Source organism: Hipposideros armiger, unplaced genomic scaffold (genome assembly GCF_001890085.2).
Source record: "Hipposideros armiger isolate ML-2016 unplaced genomic scaffold, ASM189008v1 scaffold_5, whole genome shotgun sequence".
NCBI lineage: Eukaryota > Metazoa > Chordata > Mammalia > Chiroptera > Hipposideridae > Hipposideros > Hipposideros armiger.
This window is the reverse complement of record NW_017731355.1, coordinates 1,742,463-1,755,586: the sequence shown is the minus strand read 5'-3', so window position 1 is coordinate 1,755,586 and position 13,124 is coordinate 1,742,463. Positions and strand designations below refer to the sequence as shown.

Here is a 13,124-nt window from a genome sequence, read left to right as displayed (position 1 = left end):
AAAAAAAAAAAAAATAAAAATACGAATATGTGCAGTGCAAGAGGAAAGGGAAAGTAATAAATAATTTCTAATGTATGCAACACAGTTTTGTTGTATATGATAATGGTTTGTGTGTGCTTTCATATTCTACATAAATTTCTAAGCTTATCGTGTAGGAAAACATTTCTTAAAAAAAATGCAGACTTCTGGTCTGGTATGGCATGTAAGAAGCTTGGAAGTTGCCACTCCACCTTCACAACAAATAAAAAGCTGAACACACTGAAAAACCAACAACTTTTTTTAGCTCTGTCAGTGAAGAGGTCACAAGGCAAATTATTGCCTTTAAAGTTGGAGAGACAGACAGAGAATACAGAGAATCACCATTCCCTAGAGCAGCAGCCTTGCTGGGAACTGCTGGTGGTGTAGGGAAACCTGAACCATAATTGACAAATTGTGGAGGCTCAATGTGGACAACTCTAAGAGTTAAAAGCTCCAGAGGAGCCAGCTATTGGAGGGCCCCCACACTTTCGTTTTACTTTTTGCATCTCTACCAGGCTCTTTCAGTGACTGTCAGAGAAAAATCTCCTTGTGCTTCTGGCAGAGGAAGGGGTAAAGGAACTATTTTGAAATATGCCAGAGCATTCTGTTCTTCTAAACATGCCTGCCCTCAGGAGAAACTGTTTCCCCAGAGTTTAACATGATGGAGTTTTATCAGAGCCTAACTGACGTGGGGGAATGAAAATACCCAACTCTAGTAGCTCAAGCCTTACACATGGGAGAAAGGAAATACACCACTTCAGCCCACTTTTGCCATCCTGCTCTACCTAAGGGAAGAAGACGGACTGAGAAGCATTTGTGAAGTTTACAGTCTAGAGCACAGGCTTTCCAAAAGTCTGAGACCTAATCATATGACTATAAAATACTCCACCACCTCCACACCTTGCCTTACCACCATATTACTAAAGGCTTATTTATAGCAGTTCCTTTTACCCAATGCATCATGACTGACTATCAAGAAGTAATTATGAGACATACTAGAAGCAGAAAACACAGTTGAAAGAGACAGAGCAAACATCAGAACCATGGCAGGGATGTTGGAATTATCAGACTGGGAATTTAAAACAACTTTGATAGCATGCTAAGGGCGCTAATGGATAAAATTGGCAAAATGCAGGAGCAGATCGTGCAATATAAACAGAGAGATGGAAATTCTAAGAAAGAACCAAAAAGAAATGCTAGAGGAAAAAACAACAACACTTTAACAGAAATCAAGAATGACTGGACACACAACTGGACACACCTGAGGAAAGAATCTTTAAGCAAGAGGGGGTATCAATAGAATCCTTGAAAATTGAAAACCAAAGAGAAAAAGACTGAAAAAAACCCCCAGAAACAGAACAGGATGTCCAAGGACTGTGGGACAACTACAGAAGGTGTAATATTGGGTTGTCAGAAAAGTTATGATGTATTTTTCTATGTTTTTTGTTGCAAAAATGCGTCATGACTTTTCCGACAACCCAATATATGTGTAATGGGAATACCAGCAAAAAAAGAAAGAGAAAGAAACAGAAGAAATATTTGAAACAATAATGACAGAGCTTCCCCAAATTAACATCAGACACCATACCAAAGATCCGGGAACTCAAAGAACACCAAGTAGGATAAATGCCAAAAAAGTCACACCTATGCGTATCATTTTCAAATTACAGAAAATTGAAGGTAAGGAAAAGTCTGGAAGAAGCTAGAGGAAAAAAAACACCTTACCTACAGAGGAGCAAAGATAAAAATTGTACCTGGTTTCTCCTCAGAAACCATGCAACCAAGAAGAGTATAGTGAAATATTTAAGGTGTTGAGAGAAACAAGCCACCAACCTAGAATAATGTAGCCTGCAAAATTATCCTTTAAAAGTGAGGGAGAAATAAAGATAAACAAAATTGAGGGAATTTTTTTTGCCAATAGATCTTCCTTGTAAGAAGTGGTAAAAGAAATTCTTTAGAGACACAAGTAAAATGATGTAGGTCAGAAACACAGATGTACGTAAAGGAAGAGCGTCAGAGAAGAAATAAGTGAAGGTAAAATAAAAACTTATTTTTTTGTTCTTAATTCATCTAATAGATAACTGTTTAAAATAATAGCAACACTGTATCCAACTATGCTTATGTGTTGTGTACGTGTGTACGTGTACATGCTTATTTATAAGTGCTATGAGTAACAATGATAATACAAGGGATGGAAGGAAGCAATTAGAATTATTTTTTTATTGTAAGGTATTCACAGTACCCATGTTTCCCCACCCAACTGCCCATTCAGCTACTTTTTTTTTTTTCGTTTTAAAATTGCCCATCTTTTCTATTATACTCATATGTGTACTAACTATTAGTTTATAAACATCTTGAGGGCAGAGGCTGCATATTTCAACTGTCTTATGGTTATGGTTATGTAGTACAAAATATTCATGATCAATTTTAAACTTACAAATGTGGGGAAAATATATACATCTTTCAATAATGTAAAGAAAAACACTACTCATTAAGGAGTTACCAAAGCTTTTGAATTAAGAGGCAATAAAGTATAGAGGAAAGAAAATGGGCATGGAAAGACTCAGATACAATAGGATAAAACTCTAGCTTCACCACTTACCAGATGTGTATCCATGGGTAAGATATTACTTTTCTCTTTCTGAGTTTGTTTCCTGATTGGTAAAGTTGAGATAGTAATTTTAACTTTATGTGATTATTTGGAGGATTAAAATGTCTATATATAAAATGTACAACTAGGTAATCCATGTTTTTAGGATACCTAAATTTGAGGGAATTTTATGATAAATTTGGCATTTTGATACTTCTATAAATCTGTTATATTGCTGTGACCATGGTATTTTGTTTCAAAGTTTTTAAAATTCATTTTAAAATTCATATACAGTAAATAAAGGTCATTCTTTGTGATATGCAGGGTCTTGATAAATGCCGAGTTGTGTATCTAACACAACTATGATAATATAGAGCAGCTCCATCACTCCTCAAAATCCCCTTGTGCTACCCTTTCATCGTCAGCTCTGCACCTGCATGCTTCCCTCCTCCCCACTCCACTGCCGCAACTAGTGATCTGTTCTTTGTTAGTTTAGCAACACACATTTGAGATCATCCATGTTGTTGCACATATTCATAGTTGTTTCTTTTTGTTGAATAATATACCATTGTATGGATTTTCCAGTTTCTTTATCCAGTCATCAGATGAAAGGACATTTGGGTTGTTTCCCTTTTCTTTATGATTATGAATAAAGCTTCTGTAAACATTTGCATACAATTGTGTGTGTACGAAAGTTTTCATTTGTCCTGAGTAAATACTGAGAATGAGATTGGCGACTTATATAAGGATACGTTTAGCTTTGTAAGAAACTGCCAAACTGTTTTCCAAAGTGCTGTACCAGTTCACATTCCTACCAACACTTTATGAGTGTTCCAGTTGCTCTGTGTCCTTGCCGGCACTCAATACTATGAGTTTTAAAAATATTTTAGGCACTGTAAACAGGTGTGTAGTAACATCTCATTATTGTCTTAATTTGTATTCCCTTGCTGATAATGATATTGAGCATCTTTTCATGTGCTTATTTGCCATCAGTATTTCATCCTACCATAGCATTTAATACATTTGAGAAACTGTTGTGACCATATTATTTTCTTCCTTCTTTCCTTCCTCACTCTTTTATAACCTTTCGTTTTGTGAAATGTAATGTATATACACAAAAGTGCACAAAACCAAACCATGTAGCTCAGTGAATTATCACAACGTCATCGTCTGTGTAACCATTAGTCAGGTGAAAGAAAAAAAGGATTGGCAATGCTCTAGAAACCCTCCTCATCACCTGGTCAGCACCCAATTACTTTTCCCAAAAGTAGTCACTCTTTTGTCTTTCATGGCAGTTTCTTTCTTGCTCATATAAATAGCTTTAACATCTAAATATATATGCCTTAACCTGATTAATGTTTGTCTCTCCATGTTCTATTTGTGAGATTCATCCAGGTTGTTGCATGTAGCTATCGGTTTTTTCATTTTCATTGCTGGATAATGTTCCATTGGAAGAATATACAGTTGACCATTGAACAACATGGGTTTGAACTGCACAGGTCCTCTTATAGGTGGATTTTTAAAAAAATTTATTTTTTATTAGGTATACAAAGCACTGTAATAGTTAGACATTTACAACACTGCACAAAGTGAGGATTATTTTTTTTCGATAAATACCTGTAGTGTTTTCGATTTGCAGTTGGGAGTCTGCAGATATGGAGGACTGACTGTATGCATTGATGGTGCCATTTTGTAGGGAGCTGGAGCATCCGTGGCTGTTGGTATCTGTGAGTGGTCCTGGAACCAGTCCTCGCCCGCGTACCAAGGGACAACTAAAATTTGGGGAGTCAAAAGTCATACATGGAGACTACTCCTGGCTCCCACCCCGAACCCCCCCGTTGTGCAAGAGATAATTGTAGGGCCGGCTGCGTGGCGCGATGGTTAAGAACTCGCTTGGGATGCCAGAGGGCCCCGGTTCAGATCCCACATATGAGGGCCAGTGACACTGCCCTCTACAGCTAAGATGCTGAACAACAGCTCAACCTGGAGCTGGGCTGCCGTGAGTCGCTGGTGACGGCGTAGGCTGCAGTCCCTGTGGCAGTGGGTTGCCATGGGCTACCGTGTGTAGCCAGCAGCCAGCGTGAGTGGCCAGCAGCCGCAGTGAGCGGCCGTCCAGAAGCCGGCAACTGATCTGCCTCGCCAGGGAAGAGCGCAATGATGGTGCCAACTTGGGCCAGTGAAGCAACGTCGTCCTCCACAACTAGAATGAAGAACAAAACGACAGCAACTTGTCTGTTCCCCTTCCCCCAATTCCCCAGCACTGTTCCCATCCCCCCAATTACCCAATTAAAAAAAAAATCTTTAAAAAAAAAAAAGTTAATTGTATTGCTATTTATCCGTTCTACTGTTAATGGACTTCTTTGAGTTTTTGGTATTATAAATTATGCTAACGTTTTTTATGTTTCTTGGTCCACATGTACATCTGTTATTTTGGTAGCTATTTTTTATCTAAGATAGGGATACTAGGTCATAGTGAATCTGTATATTCCCTTTAGGGGATACTGCCAAATTGTTTTCCAAAGTGGTTTTTACCAATTGTACTTTTAACAGCAGTGTTCTTGTTTTTCCACATTCTTGCCAATGCTTGCGATTTTCTGTCTTTTGTAGTTTAACCATTCTGGTGACTATTTAGTGGTGTTTTGTTAATTTAATCTGCATTTTGTTTCATTGATCACTAATGACGTTGAGCATTGGCAATCCTATTTTTGTGAAATGCTCATTCAACATTCTTGTTCTTATGTAGCAATCCTTTATATGTTCTGGATTTAAACCTTTATTAGTCATATGTGTTGTAAATAACTTTTGTCACACTGTGTCTTCTTTTTTCTACTCTCTTAAGGGTATCTTTTGATGTCATTATTGTTTTACTTTTCCTATTATCCACCTGGGATTGATTTTTTTTTTTTGGTATGGTGTGAGGTAGGTGATCCAATTACTTTATTGCATGTTGAGGTTCATATAGCTTAGTGTGTGATGGAATTCTTGCTATTATGACAGAATTTAGCACTGTGTTCAGGGCAAGGAGAAATTTAAAATGACAGTTTTTATTTGGATTTATTAATATTATTTACTGAACATGGAGACTGACATATAATGTAGATGAAAATCTAAATGCTGTTCAGTGAACCATTTTTTATTGATTTATTTTCCTATTTTTTTTTGTTTTTCATTCCAGTTATATTTGCTCATTATTATTTCCTCCATTCTTTTTAATTGGGCTGTAGTTTGCTCTGTTTTCCTAATTTCTAAAGATTAAAGCTTAGATTATTGATTTGAGACAGACCTTTCTGATTTTTTGTTATTGACGTTTGATGGTATAAATGCTCCTTTAACCATTTCTTTAGTTGCATCTAACACGTTTTGATGTGTTGTCTAGATAGTTTGAGCCCTTTGAGAAGCAGTTACCAAGATGGGTTTAAATGTGCAAAAAATGTATTAGGGAAAATGGCTGTGAGAGAAAATGAGGAGGCTGAGAGAGTCATCAGGCTGTGATGTAGGTTTGACCCCAAGTGAATAAAGAAGAAAGGTTGTGTAGAAGTGTCTACAGTATATTTCTAAGGAAAGTTTGGCGAGGCAGCGGGGTAGCCCTTGTGGCAGAGTTTTCTGGCAGAGGAGTCTTGCATCACCTAAGTATGGCGCTGCCTTGGTGTTCTTGCCTCACTCAGCCTTTGGCTAGAAGCAAGCTGTGGAAATCATGGACTTGGTGCAAATGTGGAGATGGATTTCAGAGTGCAGCAATTGGGACCCTGGGGGTCCATTAGCTTCTGCAGTTGGAGAGCTGAGAGGTGCGTTCATGTGGCCATCACAGTTGTGTTTTCATTTTCATAGTTCAAATTATTGTGTAATTTTGTTTTTGATTTCTTGCTTGACCCAAGGGTTATTTAGAAATTGTGTTGTTTAATTTCCAGATATTTTTAGATTTTCCAAAAACCTTTTTGCTACTATTTCTAGTTTAATTCCATTGTAGTGAGAGAACACACTTTGTTTCAAACATCTTTGATATATTTAGACTTTTTCACTTGCTTGATGATTTTTTTGGTGAACTTGGAAAGAATTTGTATTCTGCTGTTGGGCAGTGTTCTGTGAGCGTGAACTAGGTCAAGTTAATTGATATTGTTAAGTCTTCTGTTTCCTTATATTGATTTTCCTTTTCTTTTTTCTTTCAGTTATCGAGAAAGTGTTAAAATATCTCAGTAAAATTATAGATTTTAAAAAATAAATTTTGTACTATATATTTTCAAGCTGTTTTTAGTTTCATAGACATATAGGATTGCTACAGCCTTTTGATACTTTGACATCTTTATTATTATGAAATATACTTCTTTGTTCCTGATAATATTCTGTGTTCTCTCTCTCTCTCTTTTTTTTTTTTTAGCTGAGCCATCCCGCCACCTGTTGGCAGCTCACGGCTGCTCAGCTCGGGCTGACTCGAACCACTGTTGCTCAGAGCTCAAACTCTTGAGCGAGCTCTTAACCAACTGAGCCACTCAGCCGGCCCCTTTCTGTGTTCTAACTACTACTTTTTCTGTTGTTAATATAGTCACTGTAGCTTTTTTTGATTAATGTTTTTATGGTATGACTTGTTTTCTTAAAGACATAATACATACAATTGGATCTTGCTTTTTCATTAAATCTGACAATCTCCCTTTATTTATTGTTGTACGGCAGTTATTGATATGGTTGATTTAAATTTACCTTAAAATTTGGAAAATTATTTCTTCACATATTTTTCTATTTCCTCCCTCCTTCCTCTGCGATTTTAATTACATATAAGTTATACTGCTTGATATTGTTACGCAGTTCATCAGTGTTTTTTTTTTTATTTTTCTAGTCCTATTTTCTTTGTACTTTAGGTGGTTACTCTTGATGTGCCTTTAAATTCTCTGATCCTTTCTTTGCTAGTGTCTAATCTGTTTATCCCACTTGTTCTATTTTTCATTTCAGGTAGTATGTGTTTAAATCTCTACATGCTCCATTATTTGGGTCTTTTTGACGTCCTCCATTTATTTCCTCATCATTTCTATGTTTCTTCTCTACTTTCTTGAACATGTAGTGTATATTTAAAATAGCTGTTTTAATGTCCTTGTCTGGCTAATTTCATCATTTTTGCCACTCCTTTGTCTGCTTCTATTGACTGATTTGTCTTCTGCTGATGTGGGTCATATATTTCTGCCTTGTTTTTGAATAGCTGGTAATTTATAACATTCCATTAAATATTTTCAGACTTTGGGAATGCAGTTAGGTTACCTTTAACCTGTTAGACCCTTGCAAGGATTGCTTTTCAGTGTTGTTAGAGCATATAAGAGCCGACTTCAGTGTTAGGCTAATTTACCTCCACTTTCAAGATGATATCATTATGAGGACTGTACCTGATGCCCCATGAATTGAGAGACCTTTTTACCTTGTTTATTGAGGATGTGAACTGTTCTGGTCCTGTGTGAGCTTTGGGGATTGCTTGACCTTTTGGCTTCCAGGTTATTTTTTTGGCCTTGAGTAGTTTACTCTCTCTTATGTGCAGATCATTACCCAGACAAAGTTAAGGACATCACTCCAGGACCTCTAGAGCAGAAGTAGGCAAATTACATCTTGCAGGCGAAGTCCCACCTACCATCTGTTATTGTAACTAAAGTTTTATTGGAACATAGCCATACTCATTCATTTATGTATTGTCTTTGCTTTCATGTTTTCATTGCAGAGTTGAGTATGTATGACAGAGATCATATGTTCTGCAAAGCCTAAAATATTTATCTGCCCTTTATAGAAAATGTTTTCTGACCCTTGCTTTAGAGTTTTCTCTCTGGGCAGAATTTTCCTCTCTGGTAATCTGCCCTGCAAATTATAGCCACCCTGACAGCCCTGAAGTCTGATCTCAGTCTTCTTGACTCCTAGGCTTTGTTTGGGTTCCCCTTCCATGAATCATGGCCTGAAAACCAAGCCAAGACAATTTAGGGCTCTCCTCATTTGCTTCCCTTCCCTTGGGGACCACAGGCCTGCATTGGCTGATATTAAGTTTCTGAAAACTATTGTTTCATATATTTTCAGTTTTTTAGTTGATTAGTGTGTGTGGGGGGAATGGTTTATCTAGTTCTTATTACTGTAAAATGGTTGTACTCATATGTAGGAGAAGCAGCATAATATTTTGAGATTCCTTCATGTTGTTTTGTGTGTCAGGAATTACTTTATTGCTATGTAGTATTCTATTTGTTTGAATATATGAGTTTGTTTAGCAGTTTTCTTGCTGATGAACACCTGAGCTGTTTGTAGTTTTTGATTGTTATTAATAAAGCTGCTGTGAACTTGCTTGTGTAAGTTATTATGTGAGCCCATGTTTAAAATTCTCTTAGATAAATATATGAGTGGAATTGCTTGTTCATAGGGTATTTGTTTGTTTAATTTTGGAAGAAAATGTCAATCCTTACTCCCATAGGAGTTGCACCAATAATACGAGAGTTTTATACTTTCACTAATAATATGAGAGTTTTGATTACTTCATTTTTTTTGTCATTATTTAGTGCTGTCAACATTTTCAGTTGGTGGGTGCTTAATGGTCTCTCATTATTTTAATTTGTATTTCCTGAGAACTAATGGCTTTGAGCATTTTTTCATTTATTTATCTTTTTATATCTCTATTTGTGAGGTCTCTCAAATCTTTTGTCCATTTAAAAAACTGGAGTGTTTGTCCTCTTATTATTGATTTGTAAAAGGTTTTAAAATACATTGTATACAAGTCTTTTGTTGGTATCTTTTTAAATTTTTTTAAAAGATTTATTTTTTTATTGGTGAATTGGGGGGATGGGAACAGTGCTGGGGAATTGAGGGAAGGGGGACAGACAAGTTGCTGTCGTTTTGTTCTTCAGTCTAGTTGTGGAGGATGTTGCTTCACTGGCCCAAGTTGGCACCATCATTGCGCTCTTCCCGGGTGAGGTAGATCAGTCGCCGGCTTCTGGACGGCCGCTCACTGCGGCTGCTGGCCGCTCACGCTGGCTGCTGGCCACACACGGTAGCCCATGGCAACCCACTGCCACAGGGGCTGCAGCCCACACCGTCGCCGGTGACTCACAGCAGCCCAGCTCCAGGTTGAGCAGTTGTTCAGCATCTTAGCCGTGGAGGGCAGTGTCACTGGCCCTCATATGTGGGATCCGAACCGGGGCCCTCTGGCATCCCAAGCGAGTTCTTAACCATCGCGCCACTCGGCCGGCCCTGTTGGTATCTTTTTTACGAATAATTTCACCCAATCCACTGCTCACTTTTTCATTTTCCTAATGGTATCTTTTGATGAACCAAAGTTTTTAATTTTGATGAAGCCTAATTTATGGATCTTTTTCTTTTAAGGTTATTTTTTATGTCCTATACAAGGAACCGTTTTCCCCTAAAGTCAGAAAGATATTCTCCTGTTTAGAAGCTTTATAGTTTTTGCTTTTATAAATAGTCCCTGATCCATCTTGGATTAATTTTTGTGTGTGATATAAAATACATTTTGAGTTGCATTTTTTTTTAAATTATGGACATCCAGTTGTTCCCACACTATTTGTTGAAAAGACTTTCTTTTTTCCATTGCATTGCTTGCACACATTTGATGCCTTTGTTTAAAATCAATTGACTGTATATAAGTGTGGGTCTATTTCTGTTCTCTGTATTCAGTTCCAGTAACTCACTGCCTTGATAACTGCATGTTAATAACAATTCTTGAAGTCAGGTAGTATAAGTCTTCCAATTTTGTTTTTTTTCAAAAGTGCTTTCTGTATATTCTTCAAAATTTTAGAATCAGTTTGTTACTTTTTACAAAAAGTCTTGGTGAGTTTATGATTGGGATTCTTTTGGATCTATAGATCAGTTTAGTGGAGAATTGAGATGTTAACAATATTGAGTCTTCTAACACATGAACACGGGTATGATACCTCTTCATTTATTAGTGCTTCTTTAACTTATCTTAGCAATGTTTTGTAGTTTTTAGTGGTTGTTCTTATATTTATTGTCAAGTTTGTTTCTAAGCATTTTGTTTTGGGGTATTTTCAAGGAAATGGTTATTTCAAATTTCATTTTCTCATATATTTTTTATATTAATTAGCTTTGTATCTTGTGCATGCATTCATTTTTTTACTTATTTTTAGTAGTTGCTTTCAGATTTTTTTAAGACAATCATGTCATCTACTTGTAGAAATAGTTTTACATCTTTCATTCTATTTCATTTTTTTTGTCATATTGCAATACTTTGTTCCTTACCTAGAGGGAAATCATTTAGTCTTTCAACACTATAACACTATATATCATATTAACTGTAGGATTTTCATGGATGCCTTCATTTAGACTGAGGAAAGTTCCTTCTATTTTTTGTGTACTAAATTTTAAAAATTTATGAGTGGGTGTTGAATTTTGTCAAATGCTTTATACTACATCTATTGAATATGATTTTTCTTTATATTGGTAATGCAGTGAATTAAATTGATTCATTTTCAAATGTTAAATTCTTTGCTCTCCTGTGATAAATCCTACATGGTCATGATATATATGTATTCAATTCGCTAATACTTTTATTAAGGATTTTTGTGTCTGTATTTAAGAGAGAGATTGGTCTACAATTTTCTTTGCCTTTAGATGTCTTTGTCCTGGGTATCAGGGTAATACTGGTAATATTTTTACCAGTAATGCTTGCAGTATTTTTGTCAGGGTATTTGGCCTTATTTGGAAGTAGGATCTCCTACCCTATATTTTCAAAGAGTTTCTATGAAATAGATGTTATTTATTCCTGAAATGTTTATAGAATTTACTAGAGAAACCATTTGGGACTCTAATTTTGTTCATGTTTGTTTTTTGTAAAATCAATTTTTAAAATAGATATGAGCTCTTCAGATTTTCTGTATTTCCTTTATGTGTTGTACTTTTCAAGGAATTTCTGCATTTCATCTAAGTTATATTTGTTGACATAAAGTTATTTATAATATTTCCTCAAAGTTCTTTTAATGCCTGTAAGAGTTACAGTAATAATCCTTTTAAAATTTCCAGTGTTCCCTCTTTTATCTTGATTGTTCTAGCTAGAGTTTTTAAAAAAAATTTTTTAAATTAAATTTATCGGGATGACCATGGTTAGTAAAATTATATAGGTTTCAAGTGTACAATTTATAAATCATCATCTATATATTTCATTGTGTGTTTGTCACCCAAAGTCAATTCTTCTTCCATCACTATATATTTGACCCCTTTTACCCTCTATTGCCTCCTTTCCTCCCCTACCCTCTGGTAACAACTAAACTGTTGTCTGTAGAGGTTGTTGATTTAATCAATGAGTCATTTTTTTTCTTTAACAGGGTTATTGATGTATAATTTACATACAATAAAATTCACCTGTATTGTGTAAAATTTAGTGAGTTTTAGTGCTATTGGATAGATATGCAACTATAATCCAGTTTTAGAATATTTCATCACCTTAAAATATTCCTTGATGGTTTGCAGTTAATTCCTGCTCTCACTCCCAGACAACTACTCATGTACTTTGTCTCTGTAAAGTGATTTTTTTTGCACATTTTCTATAAATGGAATTATACAATATGTAGTTTTTTGAGTCTAGCATGTTTTTATGCTTCATCCATGTTATCATAGGCTTTATCTGGCTTTATTAACAGGTTTATATTGACCTCATAGAATGAGTTGGAGAATATTTCCATCTCTGTTTTCTGAAAGAGTTTGTAATTGGCATTATTTCTTTTTTAAATGTTTGATAGATTTGACCAGTGAAGCCATGTGACTTCGACTTTTCTTGGTGGCTTTCTAAATGCTTTTTCAATTTCTTTACTTGGTATAGGTCTATTTAGACCTCTTCTGTTTCTTTTCTTTTTCCTTCCTCTCTCTCTCTTCCTCTCTTCCTCCCTTTCTCTCTTATTCCCTCCCTCTCTTCAATAATTAGAGTCTTCGTAGAAATTGGTCAATTTCAACTAAGTTGAGTTTCTATAGGGTCAGGAGGATGTCTTCTTTAATTTCTCATTTTTGTATTTTGTGTTTTTTCTCTTTTTTCCTTGATTGGTCAGGCTAACAGCGTGGTAATTTTGTTATCTTTTCAAAGAACCAACATTGCTTTATTGATTTTTGTGTATTGTTTTTCTGATTTCTGTTTTATTAATTTCCATTCTAATATTTATTATATCCTGCTTCTTACTTTGGGTTTACTTTGCTCTTTTTTTCTTTTAGTTTCATAAGGTGGCAACTTGGGTTATTTATTTGAGATCTTTCTTCTTTTCTAATATGGGCTTTTAAAGCTATAAATTCCTCTATGTACTGTTTTAGTTGCACTAATATGTTGTGTTCTCATTTTTATACAGTCAAAAATATTTTCTAATTTCTTCTTTGACGTGGGTTATTTAGAAGTGTGTTATTTAATTTCCAAATATTTATGGCTTTCCCAAATTTTCTTCATTGTTGATTTCTAATTTAAGTCTGTTGTGGTCAAGAACACACATTGTCCATTTCTTTTAAATTTATTGATACTTATTTTTTGGCCTAATATATTCTCTGTTGTGGAGAG

At 35.5% G+C, this 13,124-nt stretch overlaps 1 protein-coding gene across 1 annotated transcript in view; it reads left to right on the top strand.

Annotated features, from left to right (window-relative positions):
• The window catches only part of MNAT1 (MNAT1 component of CDK activating kinase), a 180,852-nt gene that overhangs the window by 79,963 nt on the left and 87,765 nt on the right, over positions 1–13,124 (top strand). The gene's annotated exons all lie outside the window — the stretch shown is intronic.